General features: G+C 42.9%; 1 protein-coding gene and 1 long non-coding RNA gene across 7 annotated transcripts in view; one reads left to right on the top strand and one right to left on the bottom strand.

The window, feature by feature from the left end:
- Window positions 1-18,653, top strand: part of LOC122624237 (Kv channel-interacting protein 4) — a 75,637-nt gene that overhangs the window by 31,067 nt on the left and 25,917 nt on the right. For 2 of the 4 annotated variants that reach the window (XM_043803718.1, XM_043803716.1), the window contains exon 1: window positions 7,594-7,714. The exons of 1 other annotated variant lie outside the window; for it this stretch is intronic. The gene's annotated coding sequence lies outside the window, so the exon portion shown is untranslated. Of the gene's footprint in view, window positions 1-7,593; window positions 7,715-18,653 lie in introns of those variants that run through there. One more of the 4 variants, XM_043803717.1, reaches the window with a different exon arrangement.
- On the bottom strand, window positions 11,145-12,941 carry LOC122624239. 3 transcript variants are annotated; one of them, XR_006326455.1, is made up of 4 exons: window positions 12,818-12,941; window positions 12,610-12,738; window positions 11,942-12,540; window positions 11,145-11,872 (listed from the first exon to the last, which is right to left on the bottom strand). It is a non-coding gene; the product is annotated as an uncharacterized LOC122624239 (long non-coding RNA). The 3 variants fall into 3 exon arrangements; XR_006326453.1 differs by having other exon boundaries at window positions 11,145-12,540; XR_006326454.1 differs by having other exon boundaries at window positions 11,145-12,540; window positions 12,610-12,754; window positions 12,818-12,868.

Raw genomic sequence — 18,653 nt, 5'->3', positions numbered from 1 at the left:
CACTATGGCCATCTCTTTCACATGGCCACAGTTGGCTTTGCAGGCTATTCAAATATTAATTCGCATATAAAAGTCAGTTGGACAAGGCAGCATAAAGATAAATATCTAAATAGCCAAGTAAATGCAGGTCCTTGGAGGCAGCTAAAAGTTAAGTTGCCGGGCTTGGACGGCGATAGACGGAGTTGAAGTTCCACACAGCTGAAGAACACACAAAAGCCGCAGAAAACCGATTTCCAGTGGCAAGGACAACATGGCTGCTTCGCAAGTTAAGTGCCCGCCACAAAATAAGCCAAAATGTGGATGCTCGAATGGTGAATGGAGAGAGCGTGAGATGATGATGCACAAGACAACTAAATTTGCTCGGTAGTGCAATTATTACTAATAGGGCTAATAAGCACGTCTTAAGTGCCACCCACACAGAGGCCAACACAGGAGAAAAAAAGAGAAAAAAATAAACAAAATTATGCGATAAACTCGATTAAATTTCGGTGGCCATAAAAATGCGCCATCATCACAATTGCAGAAGCAGAAAAAAGCTGGAGCAGGCATGAATTGCAGTTTAAGGATACCACAGTCTCACTCACACACACACACACACTTACACAGCCACACTCACACACACGGATATCAACGCACACAGGCACACCTAAACTTGACCATTAAGGTCGCCACAATAGCACGGCCCGTCAACGCTTGATGATGATAAGAATGATAAAGGGCGGCCCCGTGAGTCAGACAGAGATGGGTAGACCAAACACACACACGCACAGTGCAGGTCAATAAAGTAGTGGTGCTGGCATGGCAAAGAGGAGGTGATGGCATTAACTTGTGGATGCCTCGTTTCATTGCAATCATTACTATTATTTGTACCTCTGCTGTCTAAAGCGCAACAACAACAAATACAACAACGAGAAGAAGAAGAAGCAGAAGAAGAAGAAGGGGAGCAGTAGAATGAACTGAACAACAGAAGTGCCTTTAAGGGAATTTCAAATATGCATGAGCCAAAGAAAAAGGCGGAGGAACGGGAAAAACTAAGTGAAAGAGGGGCGAAGATGGGCCAAAAAGAAGAGGGGCAGGGATAGGGGGGGCAGGGACAGGGGGGCAGGGAGCAGGGGGGGCAGGGAGCGGGGAAGGTACGAGGAAGCTGGCAGGACACACAACAATACAGCGGCGCAAAATGAAGTGAAATACGTATAAAATAAAAGGAAACCCATAACACACACACACATACACATACACACAATGCACAACACAGATGCCGGCACTCGCACACATGGCAAATGGAAATCTTGGTGGCAAGTGAAAAGGAAAAGAAAATGGAAATGGAAATGCTTACCAGATAGATAGGTTACGACTGCAGGATACTTTCTATCAAGGAAAAGCTGAATTGAATTGATCAAGTCAGCAGCATAGCCATGCATTTCAGATTTTCAGTCAAATTCCGGAATCTCATAAACCATAAATATCTTTCATATTCAAATGGCCAATTACCAAAATCGGCTGATTAATAAGCGGCACTTGAAAGACTTTGGCACACTGATATATTTATAAATGTATTTATTATATATATTATATATATTATATTATTATCTATTGACGCCGTCTGTCGTTTATACCCACTGCACATGAGACTCCTGGCTATTGAATATAATGAGCTGATGGTGGAACTTCTTCTCTAGATGGAAGATGGGGCCCACAGGCAGCTTCTTTGCATGTGCCATATAACACATAATCAGGCTCCTTTGGATGCCGCTCCGCCTCCTTCGACCAGCGGCTAATGTCCTCCACCCTTTTTGGCTTTGGGTTTTTGGTTTTTGGGTTTTGGGTTTTTGGGGTTTTTGGATTTGCCTTTGGGGTTGGGGTTTCGTTTTTTTTCTGGTATATTTGTTGGGTGGAAAAGTCCTTGCACGGTTAGCCGCAGAGCCCAACGCAAGGGGCAACAAAAATGTTGCAATAAAAGAAAAGTTAAATTGTAATAAAGCACCCTTGGGTGAGGGAGAGCGCCGGTGAAAGTCGGCGAAAGTCGGAGAAAGTGGCTGAGATACGGCAATCGGGGAGAGGGGGTAACTATGTAAAAGCCGCGAAAATAAGAAAAGTTTCCGTGTTGTGCAAGGGCCAAACAATTTACCCTGTCTCCTGGTTAGACTTTACCCCATTTTCCAAACTTTTACCGGCCCAACTGAAAGATGGGTGGACGTGGACTTGGATGTGGACGCAGTGCGTCAAGGATTGCCAGAATCCCAAATGCTGAGCGGCTGAGACAGATGGCGGCACATTAAATAATTGAAGGACAACGAATTAGGCGAAGTATTGATTTTAAAGCCAAGGAGATCAAATTGGGCGCAAACTTTGCTGCACGAACTTGAAACTTGAGTAATCACTGGGCTTACGAGTATTTTGATTTCAGTGCTTCGCTTAATTTATCGCCAGCATATGCATGAGTAATCAGGCGGTAGAATTATCATTTCAATGCAATCTATTCGGCAAGTGTTGCAATCAACAAAACAGTGTGTTAACAATAGTATTGCTCACACATTCTTAAAAGCGCACGCCTGACTGAGGACGCAATCATTATCTTTTCATTGCAATCTTCACGGAAAGTGTTACAAATTATCACTCATACGCCACGTTGATTGCCCGGCGAGGACCGCAATCAAGTGGTTTCTCCGATTCTCTGTCATTACTGTGCATCTGCCGTCCGTCTGTCCGTCTGTCCGTCTGTCTGTCTGTCCGTATGTCTGTTCGTATGTCTGTCCGTCTGTCTGTCTCTCTGTCTGTTTGTCTGTATATATAGATATACATTTTATATCCAGCTGCCTTATTCTGTGGGCGTGACAGGCGCGTGACAAGCGCGTGACACGCACTGCGACAGAACTGACAAATCATCAGCGGGAATCAGAGGGCTGACTTTTTAACCCATTTCCGGACAAGTGCAAAAGGGAAAAATATGTCTGCATTTCAGGCAATAAGCTCGGAGTGTGGAGTATGGTTAAGCGGGGCTCCACTGTTTGATTTGAGGATTGTGGGTCCTCGCTCCGCTCACTTGCGGCCTTTTGAGGTTTGCGTAAATTCGTCTTTTAATTAAATGCGAAAAAGTTTACACTTTTCATTTGCCTTTGTTGTCAGCGACTGTTGATGCTGTTGAAGCTGTTGAGGCTCACGCCAAGGACCTCGAGTCCTTAAAGTAATTAGTCTGGGAGCCTCAGCACGCAGCGCTGCCATGTATATGCCACAAATTATTGCGAAGTCAAAGGGTATTTTCTAATACACTTTTTGGGAGCTAAGAATATTAATTTAAAAATAATTTACATTGTATTTATGCCAAAGTAGAAATGAATAGCATATTTTAAAAGGCATTTTTTAATGGCATTTGCGTACGTTCGCCACTAGTTTTGCGGACGCTGTTGTACCTCTAATGGAGTTAACAAGTTGCCGCCAATCTCGATTGTCTTTGCTTAGTGGGGAAAATCGGAAAGATATGAGCTGCAGCAGATGGCACTGCAGCTTTCCGGCGACCGCCCGTCGAGTGGCCCAGTTGGTGGGGCAAGTGGAGAAAGTGGTGAAAGTGGGCAATGTGGAGGATGTGGAGGCAGTGGGGAAAGTGGGAAAAGTGGCTGGCATGTGCATGTGTGTCAACGAATTGGTCAACAGTTAAAGGCTTTTGGCGCAGTCTCTCGTCTTCGGCGCAATGGGGGCCCTGCGTCGTCGTTGGGCTTGTGGCAAGTTTGTAAAGTCGGCATGTTTGTTTAATCCTTGCCATAAGTAGCTGCCTGTATTATGTGAAATCCTTATGGAATTTAATAAGCTTATGTCGCCGCTTGCCACTCGTAAGGCCATGAAAACTTGCCCCGGCATACATGATATTTATATATATATATATATATAAATACATATATGTGTATAGTACTTAAGTCGTCTTAAAGACAATTGCCTGTGAATTGAGTCAAGCGAAATGGATTTTTCATGTCAATTTATCGCTGGACATCCAGCTGAGTACGTTGCACATGGCGTATACTTGATGCGGCTTAAAAAATAACAAAAATAACAGTATTGTGCCCTCTGGCCTTCCACTTAATTACACTAATCAATCAAATGCAGTTTTGGGTGCAGTCAGCAGCAAATTAATTGCCCACCAGAGCGGAAAATAATATGCCAAATTATTAAAGCGATGGCGAGTAACTTAAATGGGTTTAATTCTGCATCAAATTTAAGAGCAAATCTTGCAAGTTGTTGAACAATTTAAGAATGCAAAGTTCTGAAACAATTCTTATAGTTTTGCATACAAAAGTAAACCAACGCCGTTGTTAAACTGCGATTTGCATTTCAGAGTCAGAGTTGGAGTTAGAGTCGAAGTTTTTGGTTGGAAATACCCTGAATAATGTCCGTCACCTGACCCAGCAATTTATTTTTATTTTCCAGCGCTGCTCTAGCTTCTCTCCTTTCATTTCAGGGGAAAATGCGCTTGTTTTTTGTGCCGTATTTATGACAACATTTTGCATATCACAACGCCAGAGTCTGGCAAGTGACACACAAACCCAGACGAAGAGCCAGAAGTCGGACAGATAGCAAGTTAACCCATATAAATATTTGTGCACATAAATGTCTGCATAAATGTTTAAGCACAAGCGCTTGCGTTTAGTGGCCATTAAAGTGCTGGTATATTTTATTAATAATTTGATTACTTGCGTAATAGTTGCGTGTCTTACACGTGATGGATGCTGGGGTCACCAAAATATTTATTAATGAAGACATATAATTTTAATTACGTATAAAGTGGATCGAGTGCTGCAATAAGTTCCCATCGATAATAATCTCTCTGTGCAGCTTGGAATTTACCCAGTTTTCCAGCTTTTCCCAGGAGTCTCAATATGTCCTGCCTTTTTAATACCGATACCTTGAGTGGGAAAATGGCAGGCTTACCTGCTGTTGGTTTGTGGCTTTCCATTTCCGTTGCCATTTTCCTATTCCCCCCCATTTTCTTTTTTTCACCACACTATTTTTCTTTTTCCTTACTATTTTGCGTTCTTTTTTCTTCCTTCTTTCCTTGTTTTTTCGCTTTTTTTTTTGCAAGGCTTGACGTAATTTTATTAGGACTGCTTTCAGGTGGCCTCTATGAAGCAGTTGGCAATATGCCTTATAACCTCATAACTAATTCATGGGGATCCCACCTAGCGCTTTATGCATATTCATGTTGTTGTTGTTGTTGTTGCCGGAGGGTCCAAAGCCCTCGAAAGAGACGGAAAATCGGCGCAGCGCGAGAAAGAGAGGGGGCGAGAGCTTGCCTCGTTCATTGGGGCTCGTAAACACGTTTGTTGATGTCGAGCATGAGTTGCACGTTTCTCGGATCCCGCTTTTACATATATACATATATATTTATATATATATGTGTATATATATATATATATAGATACATATACCTCTGTCACAATTTCCAAGTTTGAATAATTTACATTGCAGAATGGCAGCAAGCAAATGGCAAAGCGGCTAGAAGAAAAAACAAATACATATATTTATTGCTACATATAGGTACATATCTATCTGAAAGTCCCCGCGGAGTGACAAGTAAACTTAAAACATTAAAAGTTCGTCCTTCCAGCGGAATGCCAACCTAATTGCTTTGGCGCCCTAAGCCCCTTAAATCCTTCATCGATATTATATCGCTGAGGCTCTCAAATTGACCAAAATGGAAAATCCCTCATGGGTATATGGCTTTGCCAATAGGTAATAAATCCCCCGGTTGGGATTACGAGGATGGCGTACTGGGATTAGTTACATTTAATATTTTAGATTAGAGCCTTTCCGGAACTCCTGTTCCTTGTTGCTGCCAAAAGTCGGAAAAGGTATTTCAAGCTACTTACCAAATAAAGGCTAAAATGTTATTGAAGAAAAATCAACGTATATAAAAACAAGAAGTATACATTGTATTTACTCAGTTGCAGAAGAAACTTGAAACATTTTCCGTATTTTTTCAGTTTTGCCAGAGAGGACAGAAATTGTCAAAATAAAAGAACACCATGTGTGCCACTTTTGTGCTCCATTTGTGTTCCTATTTATGCTCACATTTCTCCCCCATTTTTGCCAAATTTGTTTCGTTTTGTAACTGATATATATTTCCCCATCCCCATCGAAATGTGGCAATGGTTTTCGATTTCTCTGCACATACAGGCGACGAGAAATCGGTCTTGTTTTCACTTCTATATAGCGTGCTATTATCTGGCAAGTCTCTAATATATCCCCCATCTCGTTGGCATTCAGGTCCTGCTATCTTCTCGGCTATCAATTCGAAAAGTTGACACTTTGCTGGCTTTTGTTCGATGGCACTGCAATCAATGAGCCGGAAATGTGTCCGTCTTTCTAGAATATATATACATGTGTATATATGTATGTATACTGTAAGGGCCAGCTGTAAGCGAGGAGCCAAGAAAATATTGAAAAAGAAATAAGAAGATAGAGATACATTTGGGGCAGAACAAAGGGATCCACACACATGTTGGACTCGTCTTCATTAGCGGGCCAAGCAGCTCATTATGAGTTGATCTGGGTGGCCTGATGAAAATGTCAGTTAATTGGCATTTGATTAACTCGAAATTCACGCATCTCAAGGAACTTAATTAGCCGAAAATCAAAGGAGCGGCGGAATGGAGAGTGGTGCCCCCAAAGATTGATGCATGCCCCCCTCCTCCACTCGGATGTCTGCGCATCCTGTCTGGCTAATTGAATGCGATCCATTAGCCGGTGGAATTTATTTAAAATTCCAGCCAAAAGTCGCCGCGAGTTAAAGTTCATGGTCCGTGTGTTGTGTCCCTCAGCGTTTTTCCCTCTTATTTTCCTTTTTTTGTTTTTTCTTTGCATTTTTCGTCCTGCAACTTAATTACGCGGCAACGTCTTGTTTTCCTGGGGTGTCAGAGCTTGTTTTTCCAGCAATTCACGGATTGCTTGAACAGAGGAAGAATTTTAATAGCAGATGAAGTATTTATTTAGCTAAATCGTTTTAAATGTTGCAACACTTATAGTTTAATGACTGAATCCAATTAAAAATGCTCTTGATTTTGATAGCTAAATCTTTGAAATGCCCTGGCAACAAATATTAAACAAAGGAAAATCGACATTTAGCAATAAATTTGCTACTTGCAACATGCAACAATGCAACAAACAACATATAACATGCAGCATTTTTCAATCAGTGATATGTATACATATGTGACATGTAACATTAAACATGCAACATGCAACATTGAATTTGCAACATTGAATTTGCAACATTGAGTTTGCAACATTGAATTTGCAACATTGAACTTGCAACATTAAATTTACAACATTGGATATGCAACATTGAATGTGCAACATTGAATATGCAACATTGAATGTGCAACATTGAATGTGCAACATTGAAACATAGGTAACATTCAACAGAAAACATTAAACATATCAAAAGTTATTTTGTATACATTGTAATTTACATAATTTACATGATTTTACATAATTAATGAAATGTAAAACAAAATTTCGTGCACCAATACTTATAATTCCCAATCAGTTCTGACTGAATCATCATGGGATAGCCGCTCTGACAGCTCGTAGATCAGTTGAAGACCGGAAGTTGAAATGTGATAGTAGAAGTAGTAGTTTGTGTGTTGGTGTGTGATAGTGGTTCCAGAGGCCATGTGGGTATCCCGTCCTGATTCTGGATGCAGTGCATCATGGATCTGACCAGGTATGCTCCTCATTTAGGAGATCGTTTATTAAGTTAGTTATTTATTTCACGTGCGCATTGATGCAGTCTATATATTTGTTTTCGAAACATGTGTAATGATTAACATAACAATTGAAAATGAAGTGATAAGAATACAGCGTACCATAAATAAATAAACATTAAGTTTGTTTCATTTATATGAGAAACATTAAGCCAGTGATTGGATATTCTTTTCATTTAGTTATTTTTCTTTGTGTAAATAATATCAAATGAAAATAGTAAGAAATAATAAAGTGTTTTGATTGTTTACTTAATATTATTATTAACAATTTTTTAAGAGTTTGTCTTACAAAGCGCATGGAATGCCGCCAATTGCATTGCAGATCGGCTAAATTTAGGATTGAGTTATAATTGAGTTATATTGAGTTATATGTTATAATACTATGATTAGGTTAGTTATAAATAGGTTAAATATGATTAGGTTATAAGTGAATATTATATAGATTTAGGAACGCGACATCTTAAATATTCCCACATCCGAAAATCTCTCACATTTACTTAAATTTCTGAAAAAAGCTAACATAATCCTTCTACTGTAAACATTATTTCGTAGTACAAATAGCAAATCTCTGTAATCCCCCAATTCTTAATCAATTTATATATATTATAAATACTTAAGTAAATATTGTTGAAGTCCGGCTGAAAGCCCCAGCAGCTATAGCCGATATCTATTTAATGTAGCATAAGTTTGAAACTTTTGTCTACAACAAAACAAATAAACCAAATAAATAAATAAATTGTGCGATTAAATGGCTCAGGGAAATGAATATTTAGTGTATTGAGTGGCGGGCTTTATTAAATACGCCCTAGTCAGTCATATCCTTTGATGCAATCCATGTCACACTCCGCTCCAGCGCCTTCGACTTTGTCTGATTTGTTCGAATTAATCGCAGCTTTGGCCCTGCTATTGGCATCTCTTTTTTCCTGGCTACTTGCATCTCTTTCGCCCGCAGTCGACTTAAGCTATTTGTTTCTCTTTTGGCATTAATCAAATGCCTAAACATCTGAGAGCCAAGGACCTGAATTATCCATCCCAAATCTGAAGCGGCGAGGCGTGAAAGCTCCTTTGATTCTCCTCTCCTCCCCCCTCTGTCTCTTTCACTCGCCCATATTCCCTCTCTCTCTCTCTCTCTCTCTATCTATCTATCTATCTATCTATCTATCTATCTATCTATCTATCTCCTTCTCTGTCTGTCAGCAGCGGAGCCTCCAGCTGAATCAGCTCACTTCATTTGAGATTAATTGCAGTAAGTCGGCGGCCACAGCCCAAATACCGAATGAATTATTTCAATCTATTGATTTCCATTCCAAAATTGGGTTTCCCCTTGCTCGGTTGCCATTCAGGAATTTTAATCAGAGGTAAAATGTTTGTCCTCTTGTATAAACCTAAGTATTATGCTTTTATTAATTAAATTATAAATGGAAAACAAATGCACAGCTAAGTTAAATTATTTGAAAGCGTGCTTTGTGAGTTTTCTTTTAAATTTTCTCATTTATGACAAATGCTAGCTTTTTGCTCACAATGCTGCGTGTGTCGTAGGAATCTCAAGGCATTTCAAGGATTTTATATGTATATCAGATGGAAAGTGTTTCCTGGGCAAAGACTTTCGCATATGCACCGCAACAATGCGAAGCCGAAATCCTCACTTGGAAAATTGCTCACATAATTCAGCACACGCAGCGGTGATGGAATGCACTTACTCCCCCTTGCCACGCCCCCCCCCCCATTTTCCAACCATTTTCCAGCCATTTGCCACCCACCTCCCACACTAAATCCAGCTTCGCAGCAACTCGGTTCATTTTGCTATCTGCGCTTAATTATAATATTAATTAAATTGGATTGCCTTCAGCATTGTGGCAGCAGATGTTGCTGGATCTTAGGTGGAAAAGAGGTCGGCGGCGGGTGGTGGGGGTGGTTTTGGCTGCTTGGGGGCTTCAGGGGGTTAAGCTAATGGCTGGGGCGCAGGGAATATATATCTGCATATCTGCATATCCCCATATACTCGCTGTATGCATGTGGCCGCTGTTGCGGTTGCTGTTTGCCGTTTTTGGTTAATCGGTAAATCAACTGCGAACATGTGCCTCAGACTGAGTGTCCTTGTTCTTGGCCTGTTTGCGGCTTACCCTGAGGTCCTGCGGAGGTCCTGGGTGGATATGCTCCCCAAACAGCTGAAAAAATTCACACTTTTAACTACAGGTATTAAATAAAATACAAAACTGAACCATGCAAGTGCATTCAATATAATACTTATCCATGTAAGTGCATTCAATATAGTTATCATTATAAGCCAGCAAGCTAAGAATCAATTTTAAAAATATTTCTCACTTTTTAAGGCTATCAATTTATTACTTTCTCTTGTATTACTTATCATTTGTAATAAGAATGTGTTAATTCCGCCAATACTATTTCGGGCATACCCCATAGCTGCATCCTTTGAACACCCTCGTGTTTTGGCGACATGTGTCCACTGTCGAATGTCCTGCGAGTGTCCTGTAAATATCCTTCAACAGATGGACTCATTTCGGTTGCTTTAATGCCTGCCAGCCTGCCGTCTGTGGTCTGCGGTCGGTTGTAGTCGTGGTCAGCTGAGTTTCATGGGTTAATGAATCGCGCTGTGCGGCAGCTCTTAACCCCCTTCACCCCCTCACCCCGCCCATCAAACACACACACTTAAAATTGCCCATATGCAAATTGCGGCAATTTGAGCTGAACGACAAAAACAAAAAAAAAAATAAGAAAAAATTGCATGAAGAAAACACATTTCAGATGCGGGCTCTTTGTTGCACCCGTCAAAATGGCGGAGAAAACAAAAATGGTCATTTACGTGCTGTGACCATTTAGCTAATAGCCAATTAAGTAATTAAGTGGTGGGCGCAGGGGGCGTGGCAGTCGGCGCACGTGACAAGTGTAAATTGAAGGTTAGGCAAAAGTGTTTGACGCTCCAAATCGTTTTGTCGCTGAATTTATGACTTGGCCATCGATTAGCGAGGAAAATGTGGGGAAAATCGGTGCGAAAAAAGGAGAGAGAACCCCATCGTCCTTCGTCCTTCATCCTTCAGCCATCGCCGTCTGGCCGACGTCCTTGGCTCCTTGGTCTGTGGGTAATTAAAGTCACGTCTGCCGTCTAATTAGTTTTGACCCAAATTACCCAGCGGAGCATTAAGGAAATGAATTGCACAAAAAATCCAGCAACGGCGGCAAAGTGCGAAAAGAAATTCGTGAAAATGTGATTTTAATAAATGCTGCAGATCAGCACACGGCTACAAAATATTTGAGCTACCATTTCCAAGCTGCTTAAAATATTACAAAATATTTCTTCAATTTCTTCTTCAATGTAAACATTTTTCATGTAATATTTGACAAACTAAAATAATAATTTGTAGCTTTCTAACATGTTGGGTATTTGTTTACTGTGCATTTTCCAGAATCAAACGAGAAATGGGACTGTTTTTTGCCCGGAATTAGAAATTACATTTTGCGGCTGGTGTTGGGTCATGACATGCATTCCTTCTGCCACCACGCCCCTTCTCCTTTGTAAAAAAGGGGCGGAGGAAGTGCTGAGGTGGCACACAAGTGCTTTGGTTGCAATCATTTTGAAATCGCAGCACATTCAGCACTTGTTAGATATTTTCCCTTAAATTCCGCACTTCTCAAATAAGTAATCTTCCATTCAATTGTAATTATTTGTGTTGTAACATTTTGTTATGCATTCCTTTCGCTAAGCTATCATTTGGCAATTTGTGCTTGACATCACTGCCAATTGTCCCACTGTCCCGAGCTTTCGAATTCAAATTCAAATTCGCATTGCAAAAACGCAGCTGTCGCCGCAAAGGGCGTGTGAGAAACTTGGGCGTGGCCGAAAGGCTGTAATTAAATCCAGCTTCAATTTATGATGGGATAAAGGGGTGGCCCCCCAGCCATCTAGGGTGGACCCGAATCGGGCGCTAGTTGGGGGGGTGTGGTTGCCATAAAGAAATTACACAAATCCATCAAGCCACGCAATGACATCAGAGGAGGCGATGGACTCGTTGGAACCCGGGGCCCAAGCCTACCACATGACGGGGCATTTTCCGGGTGCTCGCTGTAGGAGATGGGAGATTGGAGGAAGATGGAGGCAGCTGGAAGATTGGAGGCAGATGGAGGCCGATGGAAGATTGGAGTCGGGCAGGCGGTCAGGCGATAATTACCCGGGTTGCCGAAAGGAGGAGGAGGAGCAGCGGGCCACTTCGGCATACGTTTCCGGAAGTCGTTCACCATTCCGCCGCAGTCGTCTTCTTGGGCTGTTTGGCTGTTAATTCGGTTTCATGTTTTCCATTTGAGGCGCCATTTGCCCGGGGGCCATAAAACCCAACAGCAACATCAATGCGGTGGATAGCTCCACTCGCAGGCCGCATCATCATCATGAACAGCAGCAGCAGCAGCAGCAACAGCAACAGCAGCAAAAACAGCCGCATTAGCCGCAACAGCGGGATCCCGCCTCCCATCTCATCCCATATCAGCTCGTCATCGGATGCCCTCATCTTTTTGTGAGACGCCTGTCAGCGGCATGGTGTCCATTGTCCGGATAACTTGTGCCCGTTGTTGTGCTCCACAATCCGGAGTCCAGACTGCCGGAGTCCGGAATCCGGTGTCCGCTGTCCGGTGTCCGCTGTCCGGTGTCCGGGTGTTCGGCATCGGGTTTCCCTCTTTAAGCCCGGATAGTCGAGACCTCTGGCCGCTGTCTCCGATTTTATTTCGCATTTAATCCCATTGCCATTGTGACTCGACCGCAATCCCCTGCCATTCACTAGTTATTTAAAGTGGTAAACAAATTGTAATCAACAAATTCAAATAGTTTCGCCAGGAAATGTATTACTTTAAAGTGGTAAACCATTTTCTTAGCGAACGACCAACGCCTTAAAGCAGCGAAACGCACTGTCCTCGCCCGGAGATGAGTAATTCCTTTGGCATCCTCAGCTGAGTTGTGTGTCTACACTTAATTTCACTGCAAATTAAGTTGGCTTTGTGGGTTAAATGGGGGGTGGTTGGGCTGTTGGGGGTTTTGGGTTGGGGGTCCTGCTCACCATACGCAGACAAAAGGCAGATAAAACTACAAGGATTCTGCTGCTCCTTCCTCAAGGCTTTGTGTCGGGCATCAGGTGCAAAAGAGTTTCTATTTTCACAACTTTTAGTATAATTAATTCAAATGCTTTCCATAAAGGCAACTGTGGGCGGGCGGGGGCGGGGGGTGCGGCAGCAGCTGTGGCATTTATGCAAAATAGACGTAGTTACCTTCTCTCGCAGGTGAGCTGGTGTGCGTGTGTGTATATATCTGTGTGTGTGTGTGTGTGTGTGTATATCCGGAAGAGTTTGTCTTTATTAACAGATTTTTGTTGCTATTTTTCTTTCGTTCATAATTTTTTCCGTGTCGATGATAATGTAAGCCGAGTGTGAAGGTGTGAGCAAAGGTAAACTTATAATCAAATACACTGGGAAAATATAACCCATGTTATATTATTTAAATTATTTAACACAAAGAAATTTTATGAAAAATGTATTAATGAACAAGGAAACAGAATGTATAGTTTATGCCTAATTATAATTCTTTATTCTAATATAAATGGCTTTAATTCGTAGGAAATCCATTCTATTTAAATATTAAATATTTGCAGTAATTGCCAAAGCAACAAATAACTGTGAAATATGCATGGCATATACTTTTCCAAGTACAGACATCTCTGCCTGTGTGAAACTTTAGCCCGGTCTCATTCCACATACACCATTTACCGCCTTACCCTGGCCATAATCGTGATGAAAGCTTACACAGAAAAGTTGTTAAGCTGCGTGTGGCTCCCGGGGAGTTTTCCTGGCCAGGATTGGCCATGGCATTGGCACTGGGCCCTCGGCTGGTGGAGGGAGCTGGCTGGTGGATGGTGGCTGGTGGGAGCACTCCTTGGCTCTTAATGGCCAGGCTGGAATGGGAACAGAAACGGCAATGGCAACGAGAACAGCAACAGCAACAGAACCAAACACAAGAGCAGGAACAAGAAACAAGGGCAATTACATTGACCGAGGGTCGGAATCGAGGGAATCGAGGGCATCGAGGGCATCGAGGGAATCGAGGAAATCTAGGGAACCGAGGGAATCGAGGGAATCAAGGGAACCGAGGGAAGCGGGAGTTGTGGCCAACCCGCGGTGGTCATGAAATCGGGCCGATAAGCTCTATCTGAGGTCTGAGGTCTACGGATTTTCCGCTCAGCCCCCTGCAAGTTTCTCATTAGTATGCATTGATAGTTGGCGGAGGATGCGGAGTGTGGGGATGGTGGGGAGTGTGGGCATCGGAAAGTAATTGAAAGGGATATAAAAATTAATTTACGAGCTTTGCACGCGAATCGAGTTTCCTTCCACTCGAATTCCAGTTGCGCCACGTGTGTCTCATGTTTTGTGTGTGTTTCGACTGTAATGCATATACACCTGTCATGGAAATACATGTTAAGTTCGTAGATAAGTTTTACAGCAGGCACCCATGGGGATTTGGTTACCTTGTGACCCGAATAATGTAGGTGCACATTTGAGAAAGGGAAATAATATTGAGAAAATAACAGACAGATAACTGCAAAGTTAATAAGGAACGTTAATTTTGAAAACTACTGCACTAATTTGTGGCTCACTGTATGGCATCTCGTACTTGTTTACCCATGCCAAATCGGATGCAAATCAATGTGAGTCTCCCGAGCGAAACAATTGAGCGCATTTTTTTGTCGTGGCCAAGTGAAGTGCTTTTCCCCGTGCTTTTCCCCGTGCTTTTCCCCGTGCTTTCCCTTGTCCTCCTGATCCTGCCGCGTATCCTGCGAGTAACTGACTGGGGGCATCCTTGTCGCTGACAGGCCAACCATTTTGCGGGTGTCCATGTCACGGCAGCAACAGCTGAAAAATAAACGTTCTCTTCTACAACTGGCACACACACACGCACACACACAACTGGCACACACACACAACTGGCACACACACATACACATCGGGCCACGTGAAGACAAACACTTGAAAATGAAACCCCACTCGGCAGAAATTTTCCGTGTGTTTTTCTGTTTTTTCTGTTTTTTCCAAAAGATGCTCAAGCTGCCACAATGGCAACTGGCGAACTGGCGCGATGAGCACGATGATGACGATGATGAGGATGATGACGATGATGGCAACACTGGCAGACTGGCAGGAAACACGTGCAAACCCATAAATACAGGGCCCAGATAGGGAAAGGCCAGGTGAAATGTGGGAAATGTGGGAAAAGTGGGAAAAGCTAGGAGCGAAAGGTACATAGGTGCGGTGTATCGGTGTATTGGGGCTTCGGGTTTTCCACTTTCTCGCTTTGGCAAATAAACGTGCGAAAAACGCAGCGAAATAGAAAAATTAGACAGCTGGAAAGGACCCTGTAGATACCATGCAATATGTCCTGCCAAATATAACTGGGGAAAATAGAGGCCATACATGGGGGGTTTCATGTAATATACACCGCACACAATTAGCTATATGTATTTATTTGGAAAATATTAGTTCATTATTAAGGCGCTGTTTAAAGAATAAATACTATTTTTAAAAAAATGTAGCTACGAATATTAGTAGTTAATAGTTGGTTACTTGCCACAGAGATATTTCTCCAAGTGCACTTATGTTATCCAGTTGGGGTTATGAAAACAGTTAGCTGACTTGGTTGGTTGCTTGCATTCCAGCTGGTGTTATTTCAGTGCCACCTTCCATCTTCCATCTTCCGCTTTCCACCTTGCCCACTTTCCCCATTTCCCCCCCCCCCCCTTTTCCCCACCGCTGTGGAAAAGCCGAGAAAATTTCAGTTGCGGGCGCCGGGTGGCAAGCTGTGGCTGGCGTTTTGCGAAAAGTGTGCCACAGATTGCAGCAACTCACGTGCATCCCGAGCAACTCTACAACCATGTGTTTGTGTGGCCGGAGCTGAGGCGAGGCATCCAGATGACGCTTGAGCCCCATATTTTGCACTTTGACGGCTGCCAAGCCAACACGAATGCACCGCCGCCCACACTGAGTGCCAAAAGTAAGACCTCAAAAAAATGACACGGCAAGGAAATGATTTTTCAGGGGCTTAACATGAAATTTGCCTGCCTGCCTACGAACTTTAAGGCTTAAGTGGGCTTAGGTGATCCATTTACAGGAAAATAAGTTTGCATAATAATTTGCATAGTATTCATTTGATTTGCCTTAATTTTCAATGGCTAAAAAATAAGTAGTTGTATTTCTAATGATGTATGATATGATATATAAACTACATAATTTATATTTTAAATACTTAGCAGAGTGAGCTTTGGTTGCTACCACTTTTGGGGGGTACACATACTTTCCACCACCACTGTTTAGTGCTAAACACATATTTGCGTAGATCACTGTGGTGCTGCGTTTTGTGGGCGTGTCATTACCTCTGCGCCACTGCGATAACCAACCTCATCAGCGTCCAATGCCGGTGGCGATTTGTTTTACATTCCGTTGCCCCACCCGAGACCAAAAAATCCAGCCTCCACTTAGCCACCCACTGCACCCTGCACCACCCAGATGAGCCGCCCACTTATCCGCACCACCCTGTTTTTTGGGTGTGTGTTTGTCAGTTCGTTGGCAGTTTAAAAAAAATGTCAGTTCCCACGCTCTGCCACAAATAAGAAGTGAAAAAATAAGCAAAGCACATGCAGCACAATATTTCATGGAATATATCAAACATGGAAATTTGATTGGCTTCTGCTCACAGCCAGATGCAGCAGCATGCGAAGTGCTTTCGAGCTGCCATTTCTCTTTGGCGAGAGTCGTCTAAAAATGCACGCATGCCAATGGTTGCAACGACTAACAGCTACCCTGTCGTGCTTAAACTATGAACCGAACATAATGTTATCTGCTGATGTGTTGCTTGTAAATAGGGTATCCCTGCTGTCGATTTAGTATCGAACCTCTAACTAGAACCCCTTTACTTTCTGCCACTTTGTCTTGGCCGTTCGCACACACAACGCAATTTATTATGCAAAATCAAAATATGTTTGCCAACAACTCACACACACACACCCACCCATGGAAAGGGGAAAAACTGAGTGAAAACCAGAGCAGATGCCAGGAGGGAAAATGTTGGCATTTTTGTATTTTTTTGTTGTCAAAGGGCAGGAACTTTCGATGAGTTGAGCATTTCTCGGACCAAGCTGACATGACGCCGCCAAAAGTCCATTGTTGTTTGTAGCTGCCTGGTTAAGGGAGTCCGGATATTTTGTTCTTTCTTTTTATTAAATAATGTCAACAAAAATCCAATTTCCTTTTACCTTCCCGTTTGAATATTGCGCATACTTATTGGTATGCAAGGACTCCGGGAAGCTACGAGTCCAGGAAGTCGCGACTCGAGTCCTTAGCCTGCAGGATGCAAGGATGCAAGGAAGCTGGGGGGCTGGTGGAAAGAGGGAGGGGCTCTAGCGAAGTGCACTTGACATTTTACTGGGATTTCGTGCTGGTGGAGCCGGGGCGATATGCAACCGCACTGGAATGCATTTCCCGCCTGACTGCACGTCTTCTGCTTGTTTAGTTAAGCGCCTTGGCGTGCGGTGTACGTGAATGCACTGCGCGAAAACTCCCACGCCCCGCCATCGATTAGCATGCGAGCGTGTTTGTCCTCTGCGGCAAGTGAGAAATTGCCGGAGGATTTTAATTTATTCCGCGATTGCATGCCACTCAACTTGTTGAGCGTGACTGGTTTGAAAGTCTGCGAAAAAAACGTGTTATTGCTGGTGGCAAAAATGCGAAAGCTCAATTTAGCTATCATTTAAATTAGGTATCACGGTTATAGTTTAACAATGCTTAAGTTGAAATTCTATTCATTACATTAAAAGGTCAATATACAGATTTATGATAAAGAAATTCCTTGTAAATTCAAGGTGAAACTGTTTGTGAAAGGGCATCTCTGCAGTCGTTCAACCTTTTCGTGCGTAGCTCGCATGCAGGAGATTTGTATTTGTTTTCATCATAATTTTGTGCGGTCTGGCTTCCGTTGCAGTTTACCTTTCGAGCGGCATATCCGCTTTCCGCTTTCCGTTTTCCGCCGCACTCCATCATCGTGGCGAACGGAAAATCAGGCGGAGGAAACTCGAGACGTTGCTGCCACACGATTATTGTGTATTGTTATAATAAAGTTCAGCTTCATTTCCTCTGCCGTTCGGCGGTGGTGCCTCCATTTTTCATGGCATCCCCTGCCATCGCAAGCCATCTTTTGCCTCACGCTCAAGTGCGTCTAAGTATGCGAGTCCTTTTGTTGTCCTCTCTCTCTCGCCATGGATCCATGGATCCTTGCACTTAATTTCCCCCCATGTTCACATGGCTGCTCCTCGACCATGTCGACCATCTCGCCAGCGGAGAAGTGTTTGCCCTGCACTCCAGTTTCTGCTCAAGACCCGAGCAGACTGCCACCTGACCTTCGGAATCGAATGCGAATGCGAATGGGAATGGGATAATGGTTATGGGAATGGGAGATGCTGGAGATGCTGGCGACGTTGGAGATGCTTGGCATTAAATGGCCTGGGGGAAGGCGTGTCGTTGGGCCATTTCCCATTGCCCGTTGCCCGTTGCCCTGACTTTCCCTGTAAATTGTAATTTATTTCAATCTCATTTTAATAGATATTTATGCTTTGTTTTCCATTCGTCGCCGTGCGGCGCTTTTAATGCTTACATTTCCGGGCATTTCAATAAATTAAGTTTCTTCCTCTGCACGCTGCCCTTGTTGTTGTTTCTTTTCTCCACTCGATTTGTTGACAGTTGGAAATGGAATTGCTGAAATGGGCGTCGGATTTCAGGATTTCAGGTTGTCTTCGTCCTGTCACTTTGCATGCACACGGTGCGTATGATCGATATTTGGGTAACTCAATTTCAAAGCCT

Source organism: Drosophila teissieri, chromosome X (genome assembly GCF_016746235.2).
Source record: "Drosophila teissieri strain GT53w chromosome X, Prin_Dtei_1.1, whole genome shotgun sequence".
Taxonomy (NCBI): Eukaryota; Metazoa; Arthropoda; class Insecta; order Diptera; family Drosophilidae; genus Drosophila; species Drosophila teissieri.
The sequence above is the reverse complement of the archived record's forward strand: the minus strand, read 5'-3'. Positions and strand labels throughout refer to the sequence as shown.